This window comes from Phalaenopsis equestris, unplaced genomic scaffold (genome assembly GCF_001263595.1).
Source record: "Phalaenopsis equestris unplaced genomic scaffold, ASM126359v1 Scaffold000545, whole genome shotgun sequence".
In the NCBI taxonomy this organism is placed as follows: Eukaryota; Viridiplantae; Streptophyta; class Magnoliopsida; order Asparagales; family Orchidaceae; genus Phalaenopsis; species Phalaenopsis equestris.
In genome coordinates this window covers 154,565-165,123 of record NW_018164985.1, presented here as the reverse complement: position 1 = coordinate 165,123, position 10,559 = coordinate 154,565, and positions in this window count along the sequence as shown.

The following is a 10,559-nucleotide window of genomic DNA, read 5'->3' as shown; positions in this document are numbered from 1 at the left end:
TATATATATATATATATTAACATACATACCAGAGAAAAGTGTATGCACTCAACGAAACTCATTAATGAGATGGCATGGCATAGCGAAGAATTAGTAACAATAACAATAGCAATTCATCATATCTTAGTGCTTTGCAGATCTATAATCCTAGCATACATTGTCTTCTACAATAAAAGGATTGCCCATATAAGTGCTCTCAAGGTAATTGACTTGAAGCATCCTAATGCCTTCCAAATTCAATAAAGAAGATTATTTGATGAAAAATTACTAATCACATAAATTAAAAAGGATGTTCATTTTTGTTCAACTATGTGAATGATACTCTTTATCATGACACATTTGATCATATGTGGCTATGATGCAGTGATAATAGAACCCCAAAAAGCTATATGCCAGTTTCAAAAAGGACTTCACAAGAAAGAATGACCTGGTTTAAAAATTAAAATGAAAATAAAAATTTAGAAATTGCTAGTCAACCAACCCTGTAGAGGATTGTATGCTTTAAGCACTGAAGTTTTAATCATTAATGGATATGTTGAGACGTCGAAATACCCCAAAATACTCTCTAAGATATTTGTAGCATCACTAAAATTAGCACACAAACACACACACACACATATGTTCATCTAATAGCCCAATAATTAGCACAACATTCTTATTAAATAACAATTGCAATCATCGTGAAGCCCATGTGTTTCTTTTAAATCAACTCAAAATTGAGAAAGAAACAAACCTAAACATAAAATATAAATGACTCACAATCTCAAGTTATCTCACCTCCAAGGAAATATCATAAAACCCATCAATGGTTGATTGTTGTGTCTAGGTCATTAGCCCTAATTCTAAATAATTTCTTAAACAAAGACTATAAGCACTAATATTTTGTCAACTCAGAAGTAGTCATAATCTCACCTTCAAAGCACTCACTAAAAAATTTGTAATTCATTTGCATCAAACTTTCAATACTTTTCCAGATAAAAATTCATTTAAAGAGAAAATCCTTTTTAATTGCATGACCCATAAGTGAGTTTATTAGACCCACCTCTAAGTTGTCATCAAGTGAAAGTTTGTAAATCCCACCATTGAGCATCCATAGTATTCAAGCTCCAACGTATGGTCAACACAATAATTTCCAAATCCCATATTTAAAAATAAAAGCAAAACTTCAAATTAACTCAAACTGACACAAAAACCAACAAATTCTCAAAGATAAACTCTTTACACCATCTCTACCAAATTGAAACACAAATTGGCACAAAGCCATCAAACTTACAATTCCAAAATTTTCTTAATCATCTCTATTGATTTGAGATATAAATCCTCTTTCATTTAGCGCAAAGCCAGCAAACTGACAAAACTTTTCAAAACTTTGAACTATTAGGTTTCCCCACACCTCTTTCATTTCTTTAAAAAATAAAAAAGAAAATCTTTTCTTTTTTCACTTATAAACAAGTAAAAAAAATGTGAGATCAAAGTCAAACAGTAGAAAAGCAACGTCAACCAAATGATATCTCTTTCAAAAATAATGTATCTTTCTTTCTTAAATTATTTTCATGAGGGGTAGTGGATTTAAGAAGACGGGTCAATTTATGTTGTATTATTTTAATATCCTTATTGCATATCAACAAAAATCGCGGTAGTAGAGCAATAGTATAACGTCTCAACATTGTACTAAAATTTAGCACACACACACAAATAATGAGAAAATAATAGAAGACACTATGATTTTTTTTCGTGAAAAAACCCAGTAAGGAAAAAACCATGTAGTGAAGCTCTGCCACACATTCTCCCTTCCTTGAGAATTGTTCTTGTTTTCCTAAATCATGCCTCTGAGAAGGTACCAAAAATCACCATCGCTATAAGAGGAAAGATTTTATGCATCTCGATTCATGAGCCAAGAGGTAGCTCGCAGTTTTGAGAATGCCCTCAACTATAGGAATGTCATTCGCAGGCGCAGTTTCCCTTAGCTCGGGAGTGGTGTTGCCACCACCATTATGAAGAGGGGTTGAGTAAGCTTTGTGCAGGCGCTTGGCCTTGGTATCATTTTTGTCATCCAAGAGTTTATGGCAATGCTATAGAACCCTCTGATAATAAGATATACATCAGGGGATGTTGAGTCATGTTCGATTAGGAAAAGATTGACGGCATATGCGAATTAGTTATGTACGTTAAAGATTAGTTTTTTTTAGTTTATAAAGCATAACCCTAATTTGAATCAGATCATCTAATACCTCATAGCAGGGATCATTAGCACTTGGCCTATGGAGCCCGAGGGCCACCACGTCAGCTTCCCCAAGAGCACCTTTGACCAAGAGTCAAGGGCTTGGCATTTTATTATATCATCCAGGTTTCTACCAAGCCCTCATATGAGAGTGGTGACCAAGGAGAGTGCAATACTTAACTATGCAATCCAACATGACTACATGATCGATGTCTGTCGTATTATTCACTGATCCATACTTCACATAGTCTGTGGGAGCACTACATTTAGCATTGGTCATCCTTCCCCAAACTTTGCTTTATGCATTAGAATCAGGATAAAGGTTGATCCCAGAGAGAAGAAGGTGGGCCTTATGTAGCCAATCACAAAGGTAGACATTCAAGCCTACCATGCAACTGCAACAGGGAGTGTAGAGGTTATCGAAGCCTCTATTTTCTCCTAAGATCCGCTCTATTAGCGAGCAGATTCAGACCAAATTGACACAACCTCGATTGACTAGAAAACGAACCTCCTTAGTTGCCAGTATGCCCAGATGGAACACCGACAAGTGAATTAGTTTGTCTAGCTAACTCGGTCATTAGACAAGTTCCTGAGCAATGTCGGAGGTGACTGCAACCCACCTACCCAGTGTATGTACTTCTCAAACGTCGGGCGTGGTGGAGCAGCAGACAGTGATGATAGAGATGGCAATGACATGTTGAGCATGTGAGCAAAGAGCACTTGATGTTCATTTCCCTTTCTGTGAGAGAGAAAGGGAGAAATTATGTTTTCTTTATATTTCTTTGTGTTGTTCCCCAACTTGGACAATGGGCCCAGATGGGCACTCTGATGACTATACCCCTCTATGGGGTTTTGATTATTGGTATGTCTATGTCCCCCTAGTGAGAATTGATTTTTGTAGTAGTACCCCCTTTGTGGGGTTGATTATTAATTTTTATGATCGAGATTGTGCCCCAACAAAGTGGCCTTATAGTTGTGCTTTATGACCGCATCCACCCATAAGGGGAGGGGACTTATGTTTAGATATATTTGTGTGGGTCCTATAGGAATAGGACACTTCCTTGATCGTTGTGTCGAGTATTTCCTACCCTTTGTAAGTCTATTTCAAGAATCATGGCACCACATGAAGCATTTTGATGGCTTAGTGTCCACTTCCTATGCCTTGAAGGGACTCAAAATAGTGTTTGGTGTCTTTTTTTCCACATCAGGGTTGTGACACCTAATTGGCATTCTATTGCTTTCAGTCTCACACTAGTTTTGATTATACAAATACAACTATGGGTGTTGACAGTCTCCAAAATAAAAATACAACATCAGCACTCTCAGCCTTCAAAATGAAGCCTTAGCGGTTACCCTTTGAAAGTTGTGTCAAAATCCACTTAAGAAGCCTAGCACAAGGGGTAGTCCATCCGAGGTGAAGATCCGACCAACCCGAACTTGGGAAGTGTAAAGACGTGAGTTGGGCATCGGCACTCTAAGAAATTGACAACAACACAAGCCAATCGATCAGTAAAAAATACTTAAAATAATTGGTAGTGATGCAGAACATCTAATCGACATTTAACATCAAAAACAAAACCTCAACGACTAAGCAACAAAAAACAACTCTAAATTCGACACGGATAAAGCTCCAAGGGTGGTTCTCTACTCAGTAGTGACAACCTCCGTGAAATCTACCAAGCAAATCACCCTGGAACCCAGTTTCAGAGGTTACCCCCACTCGAGGCTAAGATCTAATCAACCAAAAGAGACAGGGAAGTGTGATTTCAATTGGGAGATAAACTCAATCAAAATTAGTAGTAATTAATCATCACATACACATCACAAGTAAAGAAGTGGTAAAGGAAACACAAAAAAAAATGTAAAACATGAAACAAATGTATAAACCGACCAAGGGAATTTTTCATTCATTAGATAAGAAAAAAATTTAAAATGATTTTTCTGCTTACTTCTTTAAAAACTTCTTGTTACAATTGAGCAAAAGAAACAAACTTTTTTTTACTGATGGGAAAATAAAAAAATAATAATGAAAAAGGATCAAGTGGTCGTCGATCCTCCGTCACCCTCTCCTCAGCTTCTTCTCCAGCTGGTTCCCCGGCATCTTTCTCCTCACTTTCCTCTTTTAGATATGAGAGAAGTGTGGTCAACTCCTTCAAATCGGCCCACTTTGGATCAACCAGTCCCTCTTTACAAATGCTTGCTTGAAGTTTTTAAGCCAGCCAATCCACAAATTTCTCTAAGGTCTTCATCTTGGTCATGGCCGCCTTAAGCGCTCAGTTTCTTCCTCGAGGGGCGACACCACTTCCTCATACTCGATCAACTTGGACTCCCTCTCAGCCACAACCATCCTCAAATGTTTGTAGGCTAGCTACGCTCATCTCACTTACATCCTCATTAGAGTAGGTACTCCCTCCGCCTTCTCCTCGACAACGATCCATTTTTTCTTGGCCTAATCAAAGGCCTTTTAATGGAACAGAGCAGCCTCCCAGCCATGATTTGATATTTGTTGCTCAACTAGTAGAGTTCTATATGGTCAAGCCTCTTCAACGCCTTCTTAAAGGCGCAAAACCAAATGACCTCTGCAGGGATCGAAGGATACTTCGCCGCTGACGGGGAATCAGTGTAATTGTCCCTTTCAATTTCAACCATCGTGAAATGAATGGCGGAGCTAGACCACACGTTTGGTCCCTCATCGTGCAAGGGGATCCTTTGAGGTAGGGAGCATTTCTGCTTCATCCGGTGGGGGGAGTAAAGAGGTCAGTCAACCACGGGATTGTGAGATAGTGACAGAAAACTATGTAAGTTATGATAGCAGCAATAAAGTTTGGCATCACTTGGCATGGAATCGCACACCATACTGACTAAAAATCACCCATAACTTTTGGCAAAGTGGCAATCAAAGACCATATTTGAACTGGTCTCAGTAAAACACAAAATCTTTTCCCAAATCTACCTGCCGCTAACTCATCGTTGGTCGCTCACTACTCGTTATAAATCATGGATGCATGACTCTTAAAGAAGCCCTACAGGTGGTGATTAATAGTGGTCAACGACTACAGATTACAAATTATTTTCGGGTCTTCAGTCTAGAACATCACTAGAATTAGACTTCTCTTCTTCCTCCTTAAGTAAACAGAGGGGACCTATTTATAGACCCTATGAGGAGCATTTTCATCCTTTGGCAAATAACTCTCGTAACCTCCCGATAGAATGACCCACGGTGGTTCTGCTTAATCATAGAATTGTTTTGATAATTTTATGGCATTAAGATTTTAGAATTGGGTAATCATGGGCTCGTTGGATTCCTCTCATTGAGACGGTCAGTTTGACTATAAGTTTGTTGAAACCAAAGCTCTAAATAGCTTTTAATTTAAATCAAAATATTTCTTGCTAAAAAAATGCTTTAAGATTTGTGTCAAATGGTAACATTAGTTATGACGCATCATTTGCCCCTATTTTAGGGTGATTTAGTTTGTATTGTCTAAAAATAATCAAATAATAAAAATAAAAATAAAAAACTTGAAATTTGAAAAAAATTGGCATCCGTCGACAATGATCGCTGCTTGGGGATGGCGGGTGGCAGAGGGTGGCAACTGGGGGTAACTGAAAATACACGAGGAATGTCGATTGTGGGTCAAAGCCTGACTAGTAGGGGTCAGCAACAAGTCTCAATTCACCAGGCGATAGTGCAAGTCAGTGGCAGCGGTGCGGGTTGCATGTCATAACGAGTCACGGGTGATGTGGGTCACGTGTCACGGGACGTGGGGCGGGTAATTATGTGGGCAGTGGGGCTAGGTCAGATCGCATAGCATGGGTTGTTGATCGAGGCTCTACGGCCCAAGTCAGGTCAACGGCGCAGGATCGAATCATGAGGTGCAAAGCGGATCGAGTTAGGTGATACGGGTCACTGCCACATGGAGTGAGCGTGTCATGCTCCGCTAAACTGTCGGGTCAGATTAGTGACTGGGGCCACAATCAAGCGGATTGTGCATACATATCGCACATGAGGCTACAAATTAAGTTGGATCAAGCGACTTTTGAGGGCCATGGAGGTTTCCTTCCAAAAATTAGCATTTTCTTTGTTTTTGGCACAAAAACATAATTATTTTGGCCTGAAAAGAGGGGAGAAGGCATGCTTCTCTTCTCTAGACCGAAGTGTCGCTTGGAGTCCCTTGTCTTGTTATTGCGTCTCATTCTGAGTTGGTGTTGCACAATCATAGAGTTCCTTGACCTGTTATTATGTCGTTTATTTTTTTCTTGTGTCGTGCAACCCTAGAGTACTTTAGTCTGTTGGTGTGCTTCTTTTTGTGTTTGTATTGCGCACCATCAAAGTCTTTTTATGGCATATTGTTCTTTCTTTTTGTAAAATATTTTTAGCTCTTTGAGATACTGATGTCTAAGGAATAAGGAATCACGACTCCTGAAAATTCGAGAAAGTGTCAGAATCCCGAGGAGGTGATATTGACACTTACAGAGAATAACTTGATATTCTTTTTAAAAGAAGTTTCACTTTCTGAATGACATGATGGTGAAATTACGAGTTCCGACTGATAGAGATGTTCCCCTCCTTCGAGATATATTGTAATTTTTTAGGCAAATTTAAAAGTTGGTATGTGATTTCAATCGGTGCTTTTATTGATGGATACCTAAAAGCTATTGAGGTTATTGTTTAGCAGTTCTCTTATTGGGCAATGGTAATCTTTATCGTGTTGATCGCCTTTTTTAAAAATGAGGGATAAGTTAACGTTAAAGATCTTAGCCAGGTTTAATGGGTTTACTAACAACATACACTGATGGATATCTATCAGGAATATGATATTAGATCTTCGCACAAAGGATACAATATGATACTAGTCTATTGGATTTTCTTTGCATGAAATGGCTGAGGAATTAATAATAGTCTGGGAAACTACAACATATGCCTATTGCTCTTCAGATCAAAGTGTACGATATACTACAGATGCTTGGATGTCAAGACCTTAAAGCTTTTTAGTTTGAGGTATAGTACATCAACAACTTTGTGAGCAATAATTTTCTATTTAAGACAGATATTTCTATCCATCCTGAATGGTTTTTTACAATGATGTTGAAGAAATATGAAAAGAAGCACCTCAAACTGGCTCCTGTTGTACCTTTGAAGCGGCCCTTGCAAGACTTTGACTGTGAGATTCTTCCTGCAACGCAGAGTAAGAGAAGTGAAGGGGCAAAAGACCCTTCGACCAATCGTTCAAAGATCCATATTCCGTAGGATGTCTTGACTAACTTGTGCACCAGATACCAATAGGTAGAAGAATATATAAGTTTTCTTTACATGTGTCAAACATTGTTACTTTATACCTTTTATTTTTTTTTATATAAAATTATTTGTTTCAGATGGAAATGAAGATGGATCGTGAAGTAGAGTTTAGAATTTCTTTGAAAGAATGGAACTATGAATTTGTCAAGATCAAATTCCTCTAAGGCAAATGTAAATGCTAATATGATTGTAAGGTTGAGGAAGCTGCTATCTTAGAAGCTCACTTAAGGAAGTGCGGGACAAAGTTATACACGATGGCATTTCTCACTCATTGCAGCATAAGAATCTGGAGAGTAATCAGAATGAGTTGGTGGAGGTATGAACTATCCTTAGTCAGAATACCAATAGCTTGAAGACCGTGAGAGCAAAGATGCATGCATTGGAGGAGAATAAGAGATTGAAGTCCAAAAAGGAGGATGATATTGCAGTAATTGGCTTGAAGGTAGTGAAGTACTTCAAGAACTCATTTGATTTCAAACTCCATTAATTGGCTTGTTTTATTAGTCAACAAATAGTGACTTTCTGTATCAGAAAGAATCTTGCTAACGTAGTACACCGTCCGGTGAAACATTTTCTCCTCCCTGATTAGGACCAAAATCATTGCATATAGTAATTCCACATACCACTTCATTAGCCTCTTTGAAGCCTTTGATTTTGCAACATAGCCCTTAAGAGAGGTTTGTGTAGACAACAATAATATGGGCTTGAAAATATGGATATATTTTTTGCGTCGAGAATATTAGTGTTAGGCTTATTTTATTAGTCAACAAATAGTGACTTTCTGCATCAGAAAGGATCTTATTAACGTAGTACACTGGCTGGTGAACCTTCTGCTCCTCCCTGATTAGGACCAAAATTATTGCATATGGAGGCACTGTAAGATAGAGATACAATGTCTCACCTTGTACTAATTTTGATAACATAAGCAGTGAAGTCAACTATATTTTGAGTTGATCAAAAGCAACTTGGCATTCATTTAACCACTGAAATCAAGTATTTAGACACCCCCTACATCTTGAAGAATAAGAGATATATGTCTCTTGATCATGCCAAAAAACATAATAGAGTAGTTATCCTTCTATTTAATCTCTGTGCCTCTTTTATGCTTCTAAGAGGCATCATCTCTTTGAGGGTTTTCATATTTTTAGGATTAGCCTCGATTCCATGGTGTGTAAACATGAATCCGAGAAATTTGCATGACGTGACTCTAATTACATACTTTTTTAAGACACCCGTTGTATTCCCAAAGAAAATGAAAATATTCTTCCAAGTCGGGAATATGTTGAGAGGTTTGCAGACTCTTGACCAGCATGTCATCGATATATACATTCATGGTATGTCCTATGAGGTCTTTCAAAATTTTATTTATAAGGCACTAGTAAGTTAAGTTAACGTTCTTCAGCCCGAAGGACAAAACCCCATAGTACTATAATCATTTGTTTGTCTTGAAGGAAGTAGCTTCCTCATTAACAAGATTCATCTTTATCTAGTTCTAACCATAATAAGCATCCATGAATTGAGCATTTGATGTTTAGAAGTAGACTCAATAAATTTGTCGATTCGAGATAGAGGATTATTGTCTTTTGGACAAGCTTCATACAGATCAGTATTGTTGATCAGGATTGACCTTCAGTCGGTGGCAAGTAATATCGATTGATATTTTCAGCATCTTTTTTGTTGACCAAACATAGAAATCCTGATGCTCCTAGAGGATTTGGATCAATAATTCTTTAGAACCTGCATAAAATTCTCACTTATTAGAAAAAATTTATCAGGCTCTCCAACGGCTAAAAGGATTTCAAGAATGATCTCACCGGTCTTGAGACCCTATTCACATCAATGTTGGAGGTCGAGCAGCTCTTATGCCACACTTCTGACTGCCTGGAGGTAGAAGGTTCGAGACTGTTCTTAATTCCCTCTAAAGGTGATTATCTCCCAGTCACCTGAAAACTTCACTACAACGTGGTAGGTTGAGACCATAACCTTGTAGTCGTTCAACAGGGGCCACCAGAAGATGGTTTTGTAAGTCCGTGATAAATCAACCACTAGGAAGTAATCCATGTAAGTGAAATGCTTCTCAAATTCTCCCTAAGTGACTAATAGTGCAATTATTCCCAATGTCTCCTTCCTTTCATAAGAGAAGTCATGGAGTAGACTAGTCAGTGCCACCGCCCAGTCAGTTGAGAGGTTCACCTTGTCGAACACTGACTTAAACAGAATGTTCATAGGGCTAGCAGTAGTGACCAAAATACTATTTACCTGATAGTTGTCTATCATCGTTGTAACGAAGATAGCTCTTTGTAAGGATTCCTCCTTTGGGGCAAGTTTGCATCAGTGAAACTCATAGGCGGATGGGCGTTGCGCTTTGGAGCTAAATAGGTTGCACGCAGTTCTCTCAACTATGGAATTTTCTAACGAGCTCGCCAAGATGAATCTCAAACTCCTCTAAAAATAGATGGCACCATCCCAACATTGTGAATGGCATTCACTCAAACTGGCTAATTTAGAATTTCTTCCACATGAGTTTTCCTCTACCTTTAGGTCTATTCCCCTGATGACACAAATTTCTTGAGCATTTTAGCTCTGATTAACTCCTCGACCAGCCTCCAGAGGTGTTTGCATTTCTTCATATTTCGGTCATGGCCTTTGTGGTAAGCAAAGTACTTCTTGGTATCCCGGAGAAAAGTTCTAGCTTACATCGATGGTGCCTTTATGAAGTACTTTTTTTGAATGAAATGCACTAACTTAATCATTGAGACTCTTAATGGAGTGGTCTTCGGGGTCTCATGATCATTCAACGGTAGCTCATAGTAACGAGTCAGCCATTGGTCAGGATATCAAGCCTGGCCTCCTCGAATGTGATTCTTGTTATCTCGAGATGGCCAGTGATCTTCAATTCATGAATGAACGAAAGGACGTGAGTCTTCCCTCGATCTTCATATGTCATTTATGGGAAACTCTTAGATAGACAAAGGGTGGTTGACTCTGTCCTTGTGTAAATAGAGGTGGAGTTGTATTCTTCAGCCGAAATATGATTGTTTA